Here is a 21,631-nt window from a genome sequence, read left to right as displayed (position 1 = left end):
GTGTGTAGAGTAATTTGGGGGGATGATATACGTTTTCGTTTTTGCTATAGAAACGACAATTTTTGTCTCCTGTCTGACATGTTTCAACATGTTGTCCTTAGTCAAATGCTACCTTGGAAGGTTAGCCAGAGAAATAGTTTAACTCTTAAAGGAATCCTAGTGAAAAAAATAAGGTATAAACATAGTCTGTGCCGATTAGCTTTAAGCACAATATACAAGGATTTTACCAAAAACATCTCTCTTTTTTCTTCCAAAAGGCATCAACACCTATGAGGTTCTCTGCCCAACCCACCCCCCTCCCCCCAACACACACACACAATGTAAAGAGAGTACACCCAGCCTTCTTTCAAAGACTTAGGCAGCCATAATATTCACGCTAAGAATAAGTAGATTAAGCATAGCAAAACATCATTGACAACCATGATATTCACAGAAAAAGTAAGTAGATAAAGCATACCAAAACATTCCCGAAGAGGTGTTGCACATCCACCCAAAACATAATGTCTTTACCATCTCCAACTATTTTCTACAAGCCTACAACATCTATAGAAAACACCTAAAGCTTTCATCACCCCTTGCCAAAAATAAGAACTTTGTGGTTTGACTAAGCACTAAGCCAAACTACACTTCCTTAAGTTTTTAGCTCTAGATAAACTTTTCCATAAGTCCGTCAAAGTATTCAAGTTTCTATAACCACTTGCTTATAACAAAAAAAATATTTTCATAGCAGGCAAGTTAGTCACCCCTAGCCCCCGGGTCCCACAGCTAACAAATTGTTTCACATTTAAGTATGTAATACATTTTTTTAACTCCTTCACTTTCCTTCCAAAAAGGTATTTTCCATAAATAATTCATCCTTTAACAGGGTCATTTGGAATATCAAAAATATAAAACAAAGTTCTCACGGTAGACGAACAAATGTTGAGGTGCACCAAAGTGAACCAGTAAGATGAGTTGCCCAAACTCCTTCCCGCTGCTCATGTGCAGGTTCTTGTGATGGCAAAGGAACGGATAAATACCGCTTATCTTCTCCTTGGTGCATGCTACTCACGATAGAATAGTTGGATTCCCTGAAGAGGTAGGGTGATGTAGCACAACAGCAGGAAGTATTTCCCTTAGTTAAGAACCAAGGTTTATCGAACTAGTAGGAGGCAGCACATGAACAACTTTAGCAACACCTGCACACAAACAAAACAATTGCTTGCACCCCAATGAAGGGAATGGGGTCGTCACTCCCCTTGTTCTTGCCAGTTACAAGTTTAAAAGCAAATAGTGATATGCAAAGCTGTGGAAAGTAAAGGACAAATAAAAAGAGCAGTTATGGAGAATTTTATATTGATGGAAAATATACCCAGGGACTATAGGTTCACTAGTTGCATCTCTCTCAAAAGCATAGCAACGGTGGGTAAACAAAGTATTGTTGGGCAATTGATAGAATTTTGCATAGTTATAATTGTGATCATTCATGACATAATCATTACATAGGCATTACGTCCATGATAAGTAGACTGTTAAACTTACTGACGTCTACTACTATTACTCCACCCAAGACCGCTATCCAGCATGCATCTCAAAGTACTAAGTTCAAACAAATAGAGTAATGTAATAAGCATGATGAGATAATGTAGATAACAGGATCAACTAATATGACCGAACCCCGTCGTTTTATCCTTAGTGGCAAGAACATAATACGCGCCTTTCCCTTTTTGTCACTGCGCAAGATCCCCGCAGTGTTGAACCCACTACTATGCACCATTCCCTCTGAAGATCTACTCATCCAATTGGGCAAAGAAGACTTATAGATCATAAAGCATACATAGCTATAAATTACACATAAGAAAGGATTCAAGAGATTCAAAATAGTTTAATAAATAATCTGATCATAAACCCAAAATTCACCGGATCCCAAAAAACACACCGCAAAAGGTTACATCGGATTAATCTTAGAGAAGCTCATTGTATTGAATATAAAGAGAGAGAGAGAGAGAGAGAGAGAGATAGAGAGATATCTAGCTACTGTGGTTGTCTCGGAGCGGTTGTACTGCTTCGGACTTAGCCAGTGCGGAGACCTGACCTGGCGATTGTACCGCCCCCACTACCTACTGGAAATATGCCTTAGAGGCAATAATATTGTATTATTATATTTCCATTATTCATAATTAAAGTTTTTATATTTCATTCTATAATTGCTATCACTGTTCAAGATATCTTTCGATATTCCGATAAATCGGCCGATTTATCGCTTACCGTTGTCTGACCGATAAGATAAATCGGTCGATAAATCAACCGATATGGCGATAAATTGGCCGATATGCCGATGAATTGGCCGATTTACCTCTTATCATGGGTCGAGCGATAAGTTCCCGATAAGCGATATCCCCAATATTGACTGCTATGATCAGGGAATATGCGATTCAGTGGAAAACTCATATGCATGTGTGGAATGATAAACGGTAAACAATTGGTTGCCGGGCTCGCCTCTAGGACTGGCTCAAGTGTTGTTGGTGATCACGTTTTCCGGATCTTAGGATAACGTTAAGTGTAACGACAGTCCTAAAACAACATTGAGGGTATGACGTTAAAAAACGATCATATTGAATCGACCCAAACTTGTATGTTAATTATACTTTGTGACTATATCGTCTGAAATCATTTGTTATAACACGGAGTGTTAGCATGTGTTTTAGTTCCTCAGAACATGAGAGTGTCTCGGTCACTTCCCACCATACGGTGTACTTTGGGGTTGCTCAAACGTCATCTGTAGCAAGGTGATCATAACGACAACTTTCAGCTCACCGGAAAGTTTGACAAGTGACCGGATAGCTCGAGAGTGGGATTTGCTCCTCCAATGATGGAGAGATATTCTTAGGGACCTCTCGGTATGACGACATCCATCATCGTCTGGCCAGACACAGGTGACTATGTCACGGGGATGCCGAAACACATCAACAAGAAAGAAGAACAAAACCGATAACAGGAGCAGCGGTATAGTGAGCATGGTGATGACTCAGGAGGATATTGATGCACACCGGGTTTTGTAAAGTATCGCAAAGCAAAGGGGACATCACATGATAACCAAACGTTCACTCAAATATCATTTGTGTAATCATAGGGACCGATATTGATGTCCATGGTTCCGCTATCGATCATTGAACGAAGGGGTTTTCGTTCATGTCTATGATTTACCGAACCGACAGGGTCACAAACTTAAGGTCATCATGATCTGCTGAGTGTTAGTGTGACGAGAGTGATGAGAATATATTTGTGGAATTTTTTCATTAATATCCGGAATAGTTCTGGAAGCATTTCGGGGTCACCAGAAGGGTTTCGGCGAATATCGGGTAATACCAGGTATTACAGATTAACATATATACATATACATATATATATATATATATGTGTGTGTGTGTGTGAAAAATGTTTTTGGGGATGTTAAATTATATATATAACGCTCTGAAAATGTTTAGAACATACATATATTATATATAGGGTGGGTCTATTATGATAACACCCCTTGATGTCGCTTGAAGCTACGTCAGAATTTCCCGAAAGAGGAAGGGATGATGCAGCACAGCAGCGGTAGGTATTTGCCTCGGGTGTGAAACCAAGGTTATCGAACCAGTAGGAGAACCAAGCAACACAACATAAACAGCACATGCTGCTACCTCTTGAGTATGCGTTGGTTTTCCCTCGAAGAGGAAAGGGTGATGCAGCAAAGTAGCGTAAGTATGTCCCTCAGTTTTTGAGAACCAAGGTATCAATCCAGTAGGAGATAACACGGAAGTCACCTAGTACCTGCACAAACAATCAAGAACCTTGCAACCAACGCGATAAAGGGGTTGTCAATCTCTTCACGGTCACTCGCAAAAGTGAGATCTGATAAAGATAGTAAGATAAATATTTTTGGTATTTGTGTTGTATAGATTGGAAAGTAAAGATTGCAAAATAGTAAACGAGATGAGATGTAAATAAAAAGAGATGCAATATAATAAGAAAGAGACCCGGGGGCCATAGGTTTCACTAGTGGCTTCTCTCATGATAGCATGTATTACGGTGGGTGAACAAATTACTGCCGAGCAATTGGTAGAAGAGCGCATAGTTATGAGAATATCTAGGCAATGATCATGAATATAGGCATCACGTCCGTGTTAAGTAGACTGAAATGATTCTGCATCTACTACTATTACTCCACACATCGAATGATATCCAGCATGCATCTAGAGTATTAAGTTCATAAGAACAGAATAATGCATTAAGCAAGATGACATGATGTAGAGGGATAAACTCAAGTAATATGATATAAACCCCATCTTTTTATCCTCGATGGCAACGATACAATACGTGCCTTGCTGCCCCTACTGTCACTGGGAAAGGACACCGCAAGATTGAACCCAAAGCTAGGCACTTCTCCCATTGCAAGAAAGATCAATCTAGTAGGCCAAACTAAACCGATAATTCAAAGAGACTTGCAAAGATATCAAATCATGCATATAAGAATTCAGAGAAGAACCAAATATTATTCATAGATAAACTTGATCATAAATCCACAATTCATCGGATCTTGGCAAACACACCGCAAAAAGTATTACATCGAATAGATCTCTAAGAACATCGAGGAGAACTTTGTATTGAGAACCAAAGAGAGAGAAGAAGCCATCTAGCTAATAACTATGGACCCAAAGGTCTGTGGTAAACTACTCACACATCATCGGAGAGGCTATGGTGTTGATCTACAAGCCCTCCGTGATCGATTCCCCCTCCGGCAGATCGCCGAAAAAGGCCCGAGATGGGATCTCACGGGTATAGAAGGTTGTCGCGGTGGAAAAGTGGTTTCATGGCTCCCCTGATGTTTTTAGGGTATAAGAGTATATCCGGGCGAAAGAAGTACGTCGGTGGAGCTCCGTGGGGCCCATGAGGGTGGGGGGTGCGCCTACCCCCTAGGCGCGCCCTCCTGCCTCGTGGCTGCCTCGCGGACTTCCAGACTTCCACTCCAAGTCTCCTGGATTGCGTTTGTTCCAAGAAATATCCTCACGAAGGTTTTGTTCCATTTGGATTCCGTTTGATTTTTTTCTGTGAAACACTAAAATAGGCAAAAAAAATAGAAACTGGCACTGGGCCTCCGGTTAATAGGTTAGTCCCAAAAATAATACTATGAAAGAGCATATTAAAGCCCATTAAACATCCAAAATAATACTATAATAGCATGGAACAATACAAAATTATAGATATGTTGGAGACATATCAAGCATCCTTAAGCTTAATTCCTCTCGTCCTCGAGTAGGTAAATGATAAAAACAGAATTTTTCATGTGGAATGCTACCTAACATAATTTTCAATGTAATTTTCCTTATTGTGGCATGAATGTTCAGATCCGAAAGATTCAAGACAAAATTTTAATATTGACATAAAAATAATAATACTTCAAGCATACTAACCAAGCAATTATGCCTTCTCAAAATAACATAGCCAAAGAAAGCTCATCCCTACAAAATCATATAGTTTGGCTATGCTTCATTTTCGTCACACAAAATGTTCCAATCATGCACAACCCCGATGACACGCCAAGCAATTGTTCCATACTTTAGTATTCTCAAACTTTTTCAACTTTCACGCAATATATGAGCGCGAGCCATGGACATAGCACTATAGGTGGAATAGAACGGTGGTTGTGGAGAAGACAAAAAAGAGGAAGATAGTCTCACATCAACTAGGTGTATCAATGGGCTATGGAGATGCCCATCAATAGATATCAATGTGAGTGAGTAGGGATTGCCATGCAACGGATGCACTAGAGCTATAAGTGTATGAAAGCTTAACAAAAGTAACTAAGTGGGTGTGCATCCAACTTGTTTGCTCACGAAGACCTAGGGTAATTTGAGGAAGCCCATCATTGGAATATACAAGCCAAGTTCTATAATAAAAAATTCCCACTAGTATATGAAAGTGACAACATAAGAGACTCTCTATCATGAAGATCATGGTGCTACTTTGAAGCACAAGTGTGGAAAAAGGATAGTAACATTGCCCCTTCTCTCTTTTTCTCTCATTTTTTTTGTTTGGGCCTTCTCCTTTCATTTTTTTGGCCTCTTTTTTCGTCCGGAGTCTCATAGTCTCCATCATCATTTCCTCACATGGGACAATTGTTGGGGAATGCGGTAATTTCAAAAAAATTCCTACGCACACGCAAGATCCATCTAGGTGGTGCATAGCAATGAGAGGGGAGAGTGTTGTCCACGTACCCTTGTAGACCGTAAGCGGAAGCGTTATGACAACGCGGTAGATGTAGTCGCACGTCTTCATGATTCGACCGATCCTAGCACCGAAGGTATGGCACCTCCGCCATCTGCACACGTTCAGCTTGGTGACGTCCCACGAACTCTATATCCAGCTGAGGTCGAGGGAGAGTTTCGTCAGCACGACGGCGTGATGACGGTGATGATGAAGTTACCGGCACAGGGCTTCGCCTAAGCACTACAACGATATGACCGAGGTGGAAATCTGTGGAGGGGGCACCGCACACGGCTAAACAATCAACTTGTGTGTCTATGGGGTGCCTCCCTCCCCCGTATATAAAGGAGTGGAGGAGGGGGAGGGCCGACCCTTACATGGTGCGCCCAAGGGGGGAGTCCTACTCCCGGTGGGAGCAGGAATCCCCCTTCCTTAGTTGGAGTAGGAGAGGAAGGAAGGGGGAGAGAGAGGGAAGGAAAGGGGGGCGGCCCCCACCCAATTCAGATTGGGCTTGGGGGGCACGCCCTCCACCTTGGCCGCCTCTTCCTCTCTCCCACTAAGGCCCAATAAGGCCCATACACTCCCCGGGGAGTTCCGGTAACCCCTTGGTACTCCGGTAAATGCCCGAACTCACCCGGAACCATTCCGATGTCCGAACATAGCCTTCCAATATATCGATATTTATGTCTCGACCATTTCGACACTCCCCATCATATCCGTGACCATATCCGGGACTCCGAACAACCTTTGGTACATCAAAACACATAAACTCATAATACCGATCGTCACCGAACATTAAGCGTGCGAACCCTACGGGTTCGAGAACTATGTAGACATGACCGAGACTCATCTCCGGTCAATAACCAATAGCGGAACCTGGATGCTCATATTGGTTCCTACATACTCTACGAAGATCTTTATCGGTCAAACCACATAACAACATATGTTGTTCCCTTTGTCATCGGTATGTTACTTGCCCGAGATTCGATCGTTGGTATCATCATACCTAGTTCATTCTCGTTACCGGCAAGTCTCTTTACTCGTTCCGTAATGCATCATCCCGTAACCAACTCATTACTCACATTGCTTTCAAGGCTTATAGTGATGTGCATTACCGAGAGGGCCCAGAGATACCTCTCCGACAATCGGAGTGACAAATCCTAATGTCGATCTATGCCAACTCAACAAACACCATCAGAGGCACCTGTAGAACATCTTTATAATCACCCAGTTACGTTGTGATGTTTGATAGCACACTAAGTGTTCCTCCGGTATTCGAGAGTTGCATAATCTCATAGTCATAGGAACATGTATAAGTTATGGAGAAAGCAATAGCGATAAACTAAACGATCATAGTGCTAAGCTAATGGATGGGTCAAGTCAATCACATCATTCTCTAATGATGTGATCCCGTTCATCAAATGACAACTTTTGTCCATGGCTAGGAAACTTAACCATCTTTGATTAACGAGCTAGCCAAGTAGAGGCATACTAGTGACACTCTGTTTGTCTATGTATTCACACATGTACTAAGTTTCTGGTTAATACAATTCTAGCATGAATAATAAACATTTATCATGATATAAGGAAATATAAATAGCAACTTTATTATTGCCTCTAGGGCATATTTCCTTCAGTCTCCCACTTGCACTAGAGTCAATAATCTAGATTACATTATAATGATTCTAACACCCATTGAGTCTTGGTGCTGATCATGTTTTGCTCGTGAGAGAGGCTTAGTCAGCGGGTCTGCAACATTCAGATCCGTGTGTATCTTGCAAATTTCTATGTCTCCCTTATTGACTTGATCGCGGATGGAATTGAAGCGTCTTTTGATGTGCTCGGTTCTCTTGTGAAATCTGGATTCCTTTGCCAAGGCAATTGCACCAGTGTTGTCACAAAAGATTTTCATTGGACCCGATGCACTAGGTATGACACCTAGATCGGTTATGAACTCCTTCATCTAGACTCCTTCATTTGCTGCTTCCGAAGAAGCTATGTACTCCGCTTCACACGTAGATCCTGCCACGACGCTCTGCTTTGAACTGCACCAACTGACAGCTCCACCATTCAATAAAAATACGTATCCGGTTTGTGACTTAGAGTCATCCGGATCAGTGTCAAAGCTTGCATCGGCGTAACCATTTACGACGAGCTCTTTATCACCTCCATAAACGAGAAACATATCCTTAGTCCTTTTCAGGTATTTCAGGATGTTCTTGACCACTGTCCAGTGATCCACTCCTGGATTACTTTGGTACCTCCCTGCTAAACTAATAGCCAGGCACACATCAGGTATGGTACACAGCATTGCATACATGATAGAACCTATGGCTGAAGCATAGGGAATGACTTTCATTTTCTCTCTATCTTCTGCAGTGGTCGGGCATTGAGTCTGACTCAACTTTACACCTTGTAACACAGGCAAGAACCCTTTCTTTGCTTGATCCATTTTGAACTTCTTCAAAACTTTATCAAGGTATGTGCTTTATGAAATTCCAATTAAGCGTCTTGATCTATCTCTATAGATCTTGCTGCCCAATATATAAGCAGCTTCACCGAGGTCTTTCATTGAAAAAATTCTTATTCAAGTATCCTTTTATGCTATTCAGAAATTCAGTATCATTTCCGATTAGCAATATGTCATCCACATATAATATCAGAAATGCTACAGAGCTCTCACTCACTTTCTTGTAAATACAGGCTTCTCCAAAAGTCTGTATAAAACCATGCTTTGATCACACTATCAAAGCGTATATTGCAACTCCGAGAGGCTTGCACCAGTCCATAAAATGGATCGCTAGAGCTTGCACACTTTGTTAGCACCTTTTGGATCGACAAAACCTTCTGGTTGCATCATATACAACTCTCCTTTAAGATATCCATTAAGGAATGCAGTTTTGACATCCATTTGCCAAAATTCATAATCATAAAATGCGGCAATTGCTAACATGATTCGGACGGATTTAAGCATCGCTACGGGTGAGAAGGTCTCATCGTAGTCAACTCTTTGAACTTGTCGAAAACCTTTTGCAACAAGTTGAGCTTTGTAGACAGTAACATTACCATCAGCGTCAGTCTTCTTCTTGAAGATCCATTTATTCTCTATGGCTTGCTGATCATCGGGCAAGTCAACCAAAGTCCACACTTTGTTCTCATACGTGGATCCCATCTCAGATTTCATGGCCTCAAGCCATTTTGCGGAATCTGGGCTCATCATCGCTTCCTCATAGTTCATAGGTTCGTCATGGTCAAGTAACAAGACCTCCAGAACAGGATTACCATACCACTTTGGTGCGGATCTTACTCTGGTTGACCTATGAGGTGCGGTAGTAACTTGATCAGAAGTTTCATGATCATTATCATTAGCTTCCTCACTTACTGGTGTAGGAATCACTGGAACTGATTTCTGTGATGAACTACTTTCCAATAAGGGAGCAGGTACAGTTACATCATCAAGTTCTACTTTCCTCCCACTCACTTCTTTCGAGAGAAACTCCTTCTCTAGAAAGGATCCATTCTTAGCAACGAATATCTTGCCTTCGGATCTGTGATAGAAGGTGTACCCAACAGTCTCCTTTGGGTATCCTATGAAGACACATTTCTCAATTTGGGTTCGAGCTTATCAGGTTGAAGCTTTTTCACATAAGCATCGCAGCCCCAAACTTTAAGAAACGACAACTTGGGTTTCTTGCCAAACCACAGTTCATAAGGTGTCATCTCAAAGGATTTCGATGGTGCCCTATTTAACGTGAATGCAGCTGTCTCTAAAGCATAACCCCAAAACGATAGCGGTAAATCAGTAAGAGACATCATAGATCGCACCATATCTAATAAAGTGCGGTTACGATGTTCAGACACACCATTACGATGTGGTGTTCCAGGTGGCGTGAGTTGTGAAACTATTGCGCATTGTTTCAAATGAAGACCAAACTTATAACTCAAATATTCACCTCCACGATCAGATCGTAGAAACTTAATTTTCTTGTTACGATGATTTTCCACTTCACTCTGAAATTCTTTGAACTTTTCAAATGTTTCAGACTTATGTTTCATCAAGTAGATATATCCATATCTGCTCAAATCATCTGTGAAGGTAAGAAAATAATGATACCCGCCGCGATCATCAATACTCATTGGACCGCATACATCAGTATGTATTATTTCCAACAACATGGTTGCTCGCTCCATTCTTCCAGAGGACGGAGTCTTAGTCATCTTGCCCATGAGGCATGGTCCGCAAGCATCAAGTGATTCATAATCAAGTGATTCCAAAAGCCCATCAGCATGGAGTTTCTTCATGCGCTTTACACCAATATGACCTAAACGGCAGTGCCACAAATAAGTTGCACTATCATTTTTAAACTTATATCTTTTGGCTTCAATACTATGAACATGTGTATCACTACTATCAAGATTTAGTAAAAATAGACCACTCATCAAGGGTGCATGACCATAGAAGATATTACTCATATAAATAGAACAACCATTATTATCTGATTTAGATGAATAACCGTCTCGCATCAAACAAGATCCAGATATAATGTTCATGCTCAACGCTGACACCAAATAACAATTATTTAGGTCTAAAACTAATCTTGAAGGTAGATGTAGAGGTAGCGTGCCGACGGCGATCACATCGAATTTGGAACCATTTCCCACGCGCATCGTCACCTCGTCCTTAGCCAATCTCCGCTTAATCCGTAGCCCCTGTTTCGAGTTGCAAATATGAGCAACAGAACCAGTACCAAATACCCAGGCACTACTGCGAGCATTATTAAGGTACACATCAATAACATGTATATCAAATATACCTTTCAATTTGCCATCCTTCTTATCCGCCAAATACTTGGGGCAGTCCCGCTTCCAGTGACCAGTCCCTTTGCAATAGAAGCACTCAGTCTCAGGCTTAGGTCCAGACTTGGACTTCTTCACTTGAGCAACAACTTGTTTTCCGTTCTTCTTGAAGTTCCCTTTCTTCCATTTACCTTTTTTCTTGAAACCAGTGGTCTTGTTGACCATCAACACTTGATGCTCCTTCTTGATTTCTACCTCTGCAGCCTTTAGCATTGCGAAGAGCTCGGGAATTGTCTTATCCATCCCTTGCATATTATAGTTCATCATGAAGCTTTTGTAGCTTGGTGGCAGTGATTGAAGAACTCTGTCAATGACACTATCAACCGGAAGATTAACTCCCAGCTGAGTCAAGTGATTGTGGTACCCAGACATTCCGAGTCTGTGTTCACTGACAGAACTATTCTCCTCCATTTTGTAGCTGTAGAACTTATTGGGGACTTCATATCTCTCAATCCGGGCATTTGCTTGAAATATTAACTTCAACTCCTAGAACATCTCATATGCTCCATGACGTTCAAAACGTCGTTGAAGTCCTGGTTCTAAGCCGTAAAGCATGGCACACTGAACTATCGAGTAGTCATCAGCTTTGCTCTGTCAGACGTTCAAAACATCCGACGTTGCTCCTGCAGCGGGTTTGGCACCTAGCGGTGCTTCCAGGACGTAATTCTTCTGTGCAGCAATGAGGATAATCCTCAAGTTACGGACCCAGTCCGTGTAATTGCTACCATCATCTTTCAACTTAGCTTTCTCAAGGAATGCATTAAAATTCAACGGAACAACAACACGGGCCATCTATCTACTACAACATAGGTATGCAAAATACTATCAGGTACTAAGTTCATGATAAATTATAGTTCAATTAATCATATTACTTAAGAACTCCCACTTAGATAGACATCCCTCTTAATCATCTAAGTGATCACGTGATCCATATCAACTAAACAATGTCCGATCATCACGTGAGATGGAGTAGTTTTCAATGGTGAACATCACTTTGTTGATCATATCTACTATATGATTCACGCTCGACCTTTCAGTCTCAGTGTTCCGAGGCCATATCTGCATATGCTAGGCTCGTCAAGTTTAACCCGAGTATTCTACTTGTGCAAAACTGGCTTGCACCCATTGTATGTGAACGTAGAGCTTATCACACCCGATCATCACATGGTGTCTCGGCACGACGAACTATAGCAACGGTGCATACTCAGGGAGAACACTTATACCTTGAAATTTAGTGAGAGATTCTTATAATGCTACCGCCATACTAAGCAAAATAAGATGCATAAAGGATAAACATCACATGCAATCAATATAAGTGATATGATATGGCCATCATCATCTTGTGCCTATGATCTCCATCTCCAAAGCACCGTCATGATCACCATCATCACCGGCTTGACACCTTGATCTCCATCGAAGCATCGTTGTTGTCTCGCCACTATTGCTTCTACGACTATCGCTACCGCTTAGTGATAAAGTAAAGCAATTACATGGCGATTGCATTTCATACAATAAAGCGACAACAATATGGCTCCTGCCAGTTGCCGATAACTCTGTTACAAAACATGATCATCTCATACAATAAAATTTAGCATCATGTCTTGACCATATCACATCACAACATGCCCTGCAAAAACAAGTTAGACGTCCTCTACTTTGTTGTTGCAAGTTTTACATGGCTGCTACGGGCTTAGCAAGAACCCTTCTTACCTATGCATCAAAAACCACAACGCAGTATAGTGATTGTTTTTGGATCTTCAGAAAGAACCCTGTTCATTGAATCCGATTCATCTAAAGTTGGAGAAACAGACACCCACTAGCCACCTGTGTGTGAAGCACGTCGGTAGAACCAGTCTCACGTAAGCGTACGCGTAATGTCGGTCTGAGCCTCTTCATCCAACAATACCGCTAAATCAAGAATCAACTAGTGACGGCAAGCAATATGTATATACCCACGCCCACAACTCCTTTGTGTTCTACTCATGCATATAACATCTACGCATAGACCTGGCTCGGATGCCACTTTTGGGGAACGTAGTAATTTCAAAAAGATTCCTACGCACACGTGAGATCCATCAAGGTGATGCATAGCAACAAGAGGGGAGAGTGTTGTGCACATACCCTCGTAGACTGTAAGCGGAAGCATTATGACAACGCGGTTGATGTAGTCGTACGTCTTCACGATCCGACCGATCCTAGCACCGAAGGTACGACACCTCTGCGATCTGCACATGTTCAACTCGGTGACGTCCCACGAGCTCTAGATCCAGCTGAGGTCGAGGGAGACTTTCGTCAGCACGACGACGTGATGACGGTGATGATGAAGTTACCGACGCAGGGCTTTGCCTAAGCACTACAATGATATGACCGAGGTGGAAATCTGTGGAGGGGGCACCGCACACGGCTAAACAATCAACTTGTGTGTCTATGGGGTGCCCCCTCTCCCGTATATAAAGGAGTGGAGCAGGGGGAGGGCCGGCCCTTACATGGCGCGCCCAAGGGGGAGTCCTACTCCCGGTGGGAGTAGGATTCCCCCTTCCCTAGTTGGAGTAGGAGAGGAAGGAAGGGGGAGAGAGAGGGAAGGAAAGGGGGGCCGGCCCCCCACCCAATTAGGATTGGGCTTGGGGGGCATGCCCTCCACCTTGGCCGCCTCCTCCTCTCTCCCACTAAGGCCCAACAAGGCACATACACTCCCCGGGGGGTTCCGGTAACCCCCTGGTACTCCGATAAATGCCCGAACTCACCCGGAACCATTCTGATGTCCAAACATAGCCTTCCAATATATCGATCTTTATGTCTCGACCATTTCGAGAATCCTCGTCATGTCCGTGATCATATCTGGGACTCCAAACAACCTTCGGTACATCAAAACACATAAACTCATAATACTGATTGTCACTGGACGTTAAGCATGCGGACCCTACGGGTTCGAGAACTATGTAGACATACCGAGGCTCATCTCTGGTCATCTCCGGTTCCTACATATTCTATGAAGATCTTTATCAGTCAAACCGCATAATAACATATGTTGTTCCTTTTGTCATCGGTATGTTACTTGCCCGAGATTTGATCGTTGGTATCATCATACCTAGTTCAATATCGTTACCGGCAAGTCTCTTTACTCATTCCATAATGCATCATCTCGTAACCAACTCATTAATCACATTGCTTGCAAGGCTTATAGTGATGTGCATTCTCAAGAGGGCCCAGAGATACCTCTTCGACAATCGGAGTGACAAATCCTAATCTCGATCTATGCCAACTCGACAAACACCATCGGAGACACCTGTAGAGCATCTTTATAATCATCCAATTATGTTGTGATGTTTGATAGCACACTAAGTGTTCCTCCGGTATTCGGGAGTTGCATAATCTCATAGTCATAGGAACATGTATAAGTTATGGAGAAAGCAATAGCAATAAACTAAACGATCATAGTGCTAAGCTAACGGATGGGTCAAGTCAATCACATCATTCTCTAATGATGTGATTCCATTCATCAAATGACAACTTTTGTCCATGGCTAGGAAACTTAACCATCTTTGATTAACGAGCTAGTCAAGTAGAGGCATACTAGTGACACTCTATTTGTCTATGTATTCACACATGTACTAAGTTCCCGGTTAATACAATTCTAGCATGAATAATAAACATTTATCATGATATAAGGAAATATAAATGAGAACTTTATTGTTGCCTCTAGGGCATATTTCCTTCAACAATGCTCTAATAATGAAGATCATCATACTTTTATTTACTTAGAACTCAAGAATTACAACTTGATACTTAGAACAAAATATGACTCTATGTAAATGCCTCCGGCGGTGTACCGGGATGTGCAATGAATCAAGAGTGACATGTATGAAAAATTATGAATGGTGGCCATGCCACAAATACGATGTCAACTACATGAACATGCAAAGCAATATGACTATGATGAAGCGTGTCATAATAAACGGAATGGTGTAAAGTTGCATGGCAATATATGTCGGAATGGCTATGGAAATGCCATAATAGGTAGGTATGGTGGCTGTTGTGAGGAAGGTAAATGATGGGTTTATGGTACCGGCGAAAGTTGCGCATCACGAGAGAGGCTAGCAATGGTGGAAGGGTGAGAGTGCGTATAGTCAATGGACTCAACATTAGTCATAAAGAACTCACATACTTATTGCAAAAATCTACAAGTCATCAAAACCAAGCACTATGCGCATGCTCCTAGGGGGATAGATTGGTAGGAAAAGACCATCGCTCGTCCCCGACCGCCACTCATAAGGAAGGCAATCAAAGAAACACCTCATGCTTCAAATTTGTCACACAACAGTTACCATATGTGCATGCTACGGGACTTGCAAACCTCAACACAAGTATTTATCAATTTCAAAATTATTCAACTAGCACAACTCTAATATCACCATCTTCATATCTCAAAACAATCATCATGTATCAAACTTCTCATAGTATTCAATGCACTCTAAATGAAAGTTTTTATTATACCCATCTTGAATCCCCATCATATTAGGACTAATTTTATAACCAAAGCAAATTACCATGTTGTTCTAAAAGACTCTCAAAATAATATAAGTGAAGCATGAGACATCAATAATTTCTATAAAATAAAACCACCACCGTGCTCTAAAAAGATATAAGTGAAGCACTAGAGCAAAATTATCTATCTCAAAAGATATAAGTGAAGCACATAGAGTATCCTAATAAATTCCGATTCATGTGTGTCTCTCCCAAAAGGTGTGTACAGCAAGGATGATAGTGGTAAACTAAAAAAGAAAATAATCAAATCATACAAGATGCTCCAAGCAAAACACATATCATGTGGTGAATGAAAACATAGCCTCAAGTAAAGTTACTGATAGACGAAGACGAAAGAGGGGATGCCTTCCGGGGCATCCCCAAGCTTAGGCTTTTGGTTGTCCTTGAATTTTACCTTGGGGTTCCTTGGGCATCCCCAAGCTTAGGTTCTTTCCACTCCTTATTCCAAAATCCATCAAATCTTTACCCAAAAACTTGAAAACTTCACAACACAAAACTTAACAGAAAATCTCATGAGCTCCGTTAGTATAAGAAAACAATCCAACACTTTAATTGTAACGCCCTCAATGCGGCTATATCTCCTACGTGTCGAAGCACGACTTAGAGGCATAACCGCATTGAAAGCAATGTCGCAAGTAAGGTAATCTTCACAACATCCCATGTAATACATAATAAGGGGAAAGGTAAAATAGTTGGCTTACACTCGCCACGTCAAACAAAGTACATAAATAGCATTACATCATCCAATCACTCATGGCCCGACTATGGTGCCAAAATAAAAGACCAACCCAACATGCGACACGGTCCCGATCGCCCCAACTGGGCACCACTACTGATCATTAGGGAAAGACACATAGTAACGGCGTGAGTCCTCGTCAAACTCCCACTTGAGCTCAAGTGCGTCATCTGGAACGGAGTCATCAGGCCCTGCATCTGGTTTGGAAGTAATCTGTGAGCCACAGGGACTCAGCAATCTCGCACCCTCACGATCAAGACTATTTAAGCTTATAGGTAAGGCAAGGTAAATATGTGGAGCTGCAGCAAGTGACTAGCATATATAGTGGCTAACCTGTTCGCAAAAGAGAGCGAGAAGAGAAGGCAATGCATGAACGAATACTAGAGTACAACCTGCGCAAACATTACTCCAACATCGTGTTCAATTCTCCGCCGAGAAGAGACCATCACAGTAACTCACACAGTTGATTCATTTTAATTAAGTTAAGGTTCAAGTTATCTACAACCGGACATTAACAAATTCCCATCTGCCCATAACCACGGGAACGGCTTTCGAAAGTTCAAATCCCTGCAGGGGGTCCCAACTTAGCCCATGACAAGCTCTCACGGTCAACGAAGGATATTCCTTCTAGCGGGAAGACCCGATCAGACTCGGAATCCCGGTTACAAGACATTTCGACAAGTTAAAACAAATCCAGCAACACCGCCCGAATGTGCCGACAAATCCCGATAGGAGCTGCACATATCTCGTTCTCAGGGCACACTCAGATTGTCCAAACTTCCGGTAGGCCAGCTCAGAGTTGCCCCTGGTGGCCACCGGCGGCTGACGAGGTGGACCAACACTCAGAGGAGCACTGGCCCGGGGGGTTTAAATAAGATGACCCTTGGGCTCCGGAAACCCAAGGGAAAAAGAGGCTAGGTGGCAAATGGTAAAACCAAGGTTGGGCCTTGCTGGAAAAGCTTTATTCAAGGCGAACTGTCAAGGGGTTCCCATTATCACCCAACCGCGTAAGGAACGCAAAAATCCGGGAATATAACACCGATATGACAGAAACTAGGGCGGCAAGAGTGGAACAAAACACTAGGCGAGGGGCCGAGCCTTCCACCCTTTACCAAGTATATAGATGCATTAAGATAACAAGATAATATAGTGATATCCCAACAAGAAAATAATGTTCCAACAAGGAATGGTCTCCAATCTTCACCTGCAACTAGCAACGCTATAAGAGGGGTTGAGCAAAGCAGTAACATAGCCAATCAACGGTTTGCTAGGACATGGTGGGTTAGAGGTTTGGCATGGAAATTTGGGAGGCATGATAAGCAAGTGGTAGGCATCGTAGCATAGGCATAGCAAAAGAGCGAGCATCTAGCAAAGCAAAGATAGAAGTGATTTCGAGGGTATGATCATCTTGCCTGCAAAGTTGTAAGAGTTAACTGGATCCTCGAAAGCAAACTCAACGGGCTCCTCGATAGTGAACTCGTCTCCCGGCTCTACCCAAACAAGACAAACAAGCAAGAGGAACACAATCAACCACGTGCAAGGCTCAAACAATATGATGCAAACATGGTATGTTATGCGTGATGCGATATGTGTTGCATATGCAAGATTTGACAAGGAATGAATGAACCTGGCCTCAACATGGAAATCCAAGTGTGCCACTGGAAAGGTGAGGTGATTTCGGTTGAAATCGATATAAAGAACACGGGATTCGGAGACACGGTTTGGAAATGGCAAGCGATTCAAATATGACAACGGTCTGCGATATACCGCAAGTAGCCATCTAAATGCAACAAGACAAACATGCTACATCACTCAAACATGGCAACAAAATACATGGCAGGGATCCATTCATGATGCTTTACAAAAGATGAACACTGAGCTACGGCCAATTCATCCATTAACAGGTTCAAACAAGCATGGCAAAAGTGCAATTGGTAAACAGATTTCAGACTTGGTGAAATTAACACTTGTCTGGAATCTCAGATCAGGTAGCACACTTTGGAGCAAGAAAACTATATGCTACAGGAACTTAACATGGCAAATAAAGGCATGGCATGGAGCTACTCAAAGAGATTAACAAAAGTCCCTGAGTGACCTTGAGCCAAAAGGGATCAGAAAATACAATTGCAAGCATGTGAACATGGCAAAAACTTAAACAGATCACAGACTTAGTGAAAAACTGGAACATGCAAATCAGATATCAAGTAGGCATGTTTACGAGCTCGACGCACTCACTACAGAGCAAGTCATGACAATCTAAGCATACACCCATCAAGAATACACATTATACAAGCTAGAAATGGCAAGAACAAAACCATAGCATGCACGGACCAACTACAACATCCTCGGCAAAATCGCTAACAAGTAGACAATCTTCTCAGATTCACGAAATAGCAAAAGTAGAGCTCGATTGACTCAAGCTAGGTTGCTCCATAATTGCAAACAAAGACATGGTTGGATAGAGCACTACAAGATTAACAAATCATCCTTACTGATCATCCTCAAAAGAGGCACGGATCACTAGGAAACAACATGAACATATGGCATATTGATATAAACAAACCAAGGACTTTGTGGAATTGCTAAGTCCCTGAAATCAGCGTTAACGAGTGCACCACTTTGCAAGCTTGTGCTAGTCACCACACATATCACAAAAATACATGGATGGCACCTCTCGATAGATGACAAAGCATATGACAAAACACATGTAGAGCTCATGGGCATATCATGCACACAATAATCATGGCAAAAATGACAAAAAGTCATTTGGAGCAGCAGATCTGGCAACTAACTCAAATAGCACTCTTCCAACAGCATTTCAGGCATCAAGATGAACTCAAATGAAAATGATGCAATGAGATGAAATGATATGATCTCTGAGATGAACATTTTGATATGCTATACGCCCAAAACGGAGTTACGGGTGCAAAGTTACGGCATGATGAGCAAGGGCATTTGAATCTGGAAATCGGGGACTTAGAGAAATTCATCACCTCGCGGATCTAGGGTTTACTGTACACCCGACGAGATCCACTGTTCACCCGCGAAGAAATCGAGGTCGCCGGCGAGGATCCCTACTCCGGCGAAGAAGAGACGCCGCTCTGGCGCGGGGGAAGCCGGAGCCGGCGAGAGGAAGGACGGGGCGGCAGCGGCGGCCGTCGGGCGCGGCCCCGGCGCGGATTGGCGGCGGCGGGCGGTGTTCCGGTGGGGCGGCGCGGTCACCGGCGAGGGTGCGGCGGCCGGCGTCGGCTCCGTGCGGCGGCGCGGGGTCGCCGGGCGGCGTGAAGAAGGCGGCGGGGCGCGGTAGGCGGCGGCGCGTGGAAGCGGGCCGGATCTGGGCCCGTCGGGCCTCGGCGGCGCGCGGGTCGGCGGCGGTGACGTGGCGGCGCGGGAGTGGTTGGCGGCAGTGGCGGACACGTCCGGCGTCGTCAGGACGTGTCCAGTGGCGGCGGAGATGATTTTTTTTAGGGATTGGGGAAGAAGGACCCATGGATTTCGGAGGGGGGCTATTTATAGGCATAGAGGGAGCTAGGAGTGTCCAAATGAGGTGCGGTTTTCGGCCACGCGATCGTGATCGAACGCTCTAGATGAAGGAGAGGGTTTTGGTGGGTTTTGGGCCAAATTGGAGGGGTGTTGGTCTGCAACACACACGAGGCCTTTTCGGTCCCTCGGTTAACCGTTGGAGCATCAAACGAAGTCCAAATGGTACGAAACTTGACAGGCGGTCTACCGGTAGTAAACCAAGGCCGCTTGGCCAGTCTCGGTCCAATCCGGAAATGTTTAAACCCCACACACAAAAGAAAGGTAGAAATGACCACCGGAGGAGAACGAAGCACCGGAATGCAAAACGGACAACGGGGAAAATGCTCGGATGCATGAGACGAACACGTATGCAAATGCAATGCACATGATGACATGATATGAGATGCATGACAACAAAAACAACAACACACGGAGACAAAAACCCGAACCCGAGAAAATAAAATAACTTAACGCCGGAAACGGCAAGAGTTGGATTACATATTAGGTAAATTACATCCGGGGTGTTACAACACTCCACCACTACGAAAGGATCTCGTCCCGAGATCTAGGACTGAAAGAACGCCGGGTACTCAGAACGGAGGTGATCCTCGCGTTCCCAGGTGGCTTCATGGTCGGAATGGTGTGACCGCTTGACTTTGAGGAATTTGATTGACTTATTGCGAGTCTTGCGTTCAGTCTCTTCAAGAATAGCAACGGGGTGCTCACGATAAGAGAGATCTTCTTGGAGCTCAATGTCTTCGAAGTTGATGGTGCGGTCAGGAGTCTTGAAGCACTTGCGGAGCTGAGAGACATGGAACACGTCGTGCACATTTGCAAAGTTTGAAGGAAGCTCGAGTTGATAAGCGAGATCGCCTCTCTTGCTGATGATCTTGAAAGGTCCCACGTATCTAGGGGCAAGCTTCCCTTTGATACCGAAGCAACGAGTACCTTTCATTGGAGAGACGCGGAGGTAAACATGATCTCCGATCTCGAAAGCCAAATCATGGTGCTTACTATCATAGTAGCTCTTCTGGCGCGATTGTGCTGCTTTGAGGTTATCTCGAATGACTTTACACATTTCCTCTGCCTCTGTGATTAAGTCATTTCCAAGAAGTTGACGTTCACTGATTTCAGACCAGTTGAGAGGGGTACGACACTTCCTGCCATACAGAATTTCAAATGGGGCCTTGCCCGAACTTGCTTGAAAACTGTTGTTGTAGGAGAATTCAGCATATGGAAGACAATCCTCCCACTTCATGCCGAAGGAGATCACACAAGCCCTGAGCATATCTTCAAGAATCTGATTGACACGCTCGACTTGACCGCTAGTTTGAGGATGGAAAGCTGTGCTGAAGCAGATGTTGGTGCCCATGGCCTTCTGAAAAGAATCCCAAAACTTGGAAGTAAAGATGCTGCCACGGTCTGACGAGATCACCTGTGGAATACCTTGCAGAGAGACAATCCGAGAGGTGTACAGCTCCGCCAATTGAGCTGCAGTGATTGACTCTTTGATAGGCAGAAAGTGAGCCACTTTAGTGAGTTTGTCGATGACAAAGAATATAGCATCATTGCCACGCTTGGACTTTGGAAACCCAGTCACGAAGTCCATATCAATGTGGTCAAACTTCCATTCTGGAATGGCAAGAGGTTGGAGGAGACCAGCTGGCCTTTGGTGTTCTTCCTTCACCCTTCTGCAGACATCACACTCATTCACGAATTGAGCAATCTCGCGCTTCATTCGAG

Source organism: Triticum urartu, chromosome 6A, assembly GCF_056163025.1.
Source record: "Triticum urartu cultivar PI428250 chromosome 6A, HENAU_Tu73, whole genome shotgun sequence".
Taxonomy (NCBI): Eukaryota; Viridiplantae; Streptophyta; class Magnoliopsida; order Poales; family Poaceae; genus Triticum; species Triticum urartu.
The sequence above is the reverse complement of the archived record's forward strand: the minus strand, read 5'-3'. Positions refer to the sequence as shown.